The 3,083-nt window shown below is 49.0% G+C and overlaps 1 pseudogene; it reads right to left on the reverse strand.

Moving 5' to 3' along the window:
* Positions 213-1,791, reverse strand: Gm15707 (predicted gene 15707; annotated as a pseudogene).

Here is a 3,083-nt window from a genome sequence, read left to right on the forward strand (position 1 = left end):
GGGGCACGACAGAGTCGGGGCGGGTGGAAAAGACCAGAGAATGAGCAGCTCTGCCCTAAGTTATGCTCTGGGTTAGTGTTAACTGGAGTGGCATGTGGCCATTTAATCCTTCCCAGTTTTCACATACCAGGTCTCAGGTCTCTCCCTCTCCCCCTACCCCACCCCCTCCCCTCCCCCTCCCTCTCTTTTTTACTGTTCAAGGTTTATTTGGTGTTTTCATTGGCATGACACTTGAGTGGTTGGTCCCATCATCCATATGCAGATCTTACATTTCTCATAATATTGCAATGCACGCGACAGGCACATATAACACATAAAATATCCTGTAGAACATTTATGCAAAGATATGCATCATGGACGTACACACTGGAGCCAGGTTATGACTAACTGGGAACTCACTGGCCTAGGCATGTTTGGTGAGGGTGCACAGGGCAGCAATGCCGCAGGCTCACAGGGTAATAGAAGCCTGCACAGTTGGCAGTGTGTCTTGGAGACAGTGGGACTGTCACACTAACCAGGTTATCACTACACAAGTACCACTTGGCAGCAGGGCAGAGCTGTGGGCACTGAGATGTTTCTTCACACCACCTCAACATCATTGTACTAACCACAGCTCAGACGAGAAGGGTGTGGTCTGCCTAGAAACCCTGCTGCAGCCTGGACAGTGAAGTGCTAGGACACGGGGAAGACTTTAGAATTGCAATTCCTTCTGGATTCCCCAAAGGGTGTCTGCGCTCTTCTTCAGACCGGCCTCTTCCTTGGGAGTCAGTGTCACCTTCACAACACCTGAGATTCCATTTTGTGTCAGGATACATGAGACACTGAGGAAGACACCATCATTGATTCCATAGAGACCCTTAATCATGGTGGAAATGGGATGCACTCGCCTAAGGTTCTTCATTTTGTTTTCGGCCAAGTCTGCCACAGAGAGGCCAATGGCCCAGGATGTGTAACCTTTCAGCTTGATCACCTCGTACGCATTGTCCACCACCTGCCTGTGAACCTCCTTCCACTGCTCCTCGTCTGCATCAGTGCCCAATTCTGGGTTCAGAGACTTCAGGGAGACGCCGACAACATTCACACCACTTCACACAGGCACACTGGCGTCGCTATGTTCTCCCAGGACCCAGCCGTGACAGCTCAGCGAGTGAAGCCCCAGCCTTTCTCCCATCAGGTAACGGAACCCAGCTGAATCCAGATTGCAACCACTCCCAATAACTCGGCTTTTGGGAAAGCCACTGATTTCCCAAGCCACGTAGGTCAGATATCCACTGGATTGGAGACAATCAGCAGCTCGCAGTGTGGACGGTACTTCTCAATGTTGCCAATGATGAACTTGAAGATGTTCACGTTTCGCTGGACCAGACAGAGCCGGCTCTCTCCCTTTTGCTGACGGGCCCCCTGTGATGATGACCAGCTTGGCGTTTGCAGTTACACAATACTCTTTGCTGGAGACAATTTTTGGTGTTTTAAGGAAGAAGCTGCCATGCTGAAGATTCATCATCTTACCCTTTAGCTTGTCTTCCATGATGTCAACAAGGGCAAGCTCATCCACCAAGTCCTTCGTTAAGACACTGATGATACAAGCCATGCCAACAGCACCGACCCCAACAACTGTAATCTTGTTCTGGGGAGCCTGCTCTTCCTTAAGAAGATTCATAATCAGCTGGTCCTTGAGGGTTGCCATCTTGGACTTTGAATCTTTTGAGACCGCTAGTGCACGCTGGGGCAGGGGGGCGACAGGCGAGCTGCAGCAGTGTGGCCTGGGCTGGGCAACAGTGGCTCCAGCACACGGGGCCTGTCTCTTGAGGCGTTTCCCTCACGGCAATTGCAACAGATGTGGTTCTCATAGGAGGGTTTCAAATTCACTTCTCATTAGCCCCTTGACATCAGTCAATAAATATCTATCAAGCATCTACTATGTTCTGAATAACCCATGTGAGTCAAGCATGCAAAAATCCACACCCCAAGGGAGTCTGCTTTCTAGGAAGAGTGAGAAATAAAAATGAAGGAAATAGTGTGTTTCACCCAGTCAAGGCACAGGACTCCTGTGATGGTTTGGATATGCTCAGCCCAGGGAGTGGCACTATTAGAAGGCGTGGCCTTGTTGGAGTAGGCGTGGCCTTGTTGCAGTGGGTGTGACACCGTAGGTGTGGGCATTAAGACCCTCTTCCTAGCTGCCTGGAAGCCAGTTTTCTGCTAGCAGCCTTCAGATAAAGATGTAGAACCCTCAGCTTCTCCTGCACCATGCCTGCCTGGATGCTGCCATGCTCCCACCTTGGTGAAACAGGACTGAACCTCTGACCCTGTAAGCCAGCCCCAATTAAATGTCATCCTTATGAGAGTTGCCTTGTTCATGGTGTCTGTTCACAGCAGTAAAATCTAAGACAACACCATTTTACATTGTGATTGGCAGCACATGTTTCTACTACCAAAACAATCTTGCCCCTTGTAATCAAAGGCCTACCACATGCAATGGGATATTATTAACTTAAAGAGTGCAGAATTGAAAAATGAAAAAATAGCAAGGAAGCAGGAAGAGCTGGTGATGCAGGGGAGCTGCTGTTTTAGATGGGAGAACTCCTCGGGCAAGGTGACATTTGTGCGCAGACCTAAGAGTGGATGGGAAAATCACCCAGATAACCAGGAAAAGCATCCCCAGGAGAGAATTGCCAGTGCAAAGGTCCTGAGGCAGGATATTGCTAAACATATTTGAAAAACAGCGAGGTAGCTGGGCAGAGGAATCCCAGCACTGGGGAAGCTGAGGCAGGAAGATTGTCATGAGTCTGATGTAAGAACAGCAAGGAAAGTCACTTCATACAACTGAATGAACAAAGATGGACATTAGGGTGTAAGCCAGAGAGCCAAAGCAGTGCGGGTCACAAAGGACACTCAGCTAGTGACTTTCCAGTGATGGGAAGACATTAGGATAAGAATTATCAAGAGGCCAATAAGGGACATGTTTGGAAAGGTTGATGAATCCGCTTATTAGAGCCTGAAACTCAAGAGAGGTTGCAGTTGGAAGCATTAGGTGCAGAGTGCCTGCAGCCAAAGTGTGTATGAATTGTGAGTCATGTGTAAAG

Source organism: Mus musculus, chromosome 6, assembly GCF_000001635.26.
Source record: "Mus musculus strain C57BL/6J chromosome 6, GRCm38.p6 C57BL/6J".
Lineage (NCBI taxonomy): Eukaryota > Metazoa > Chordata > Mammalia > Rodentia > Muridae > Mus > Mus musculus.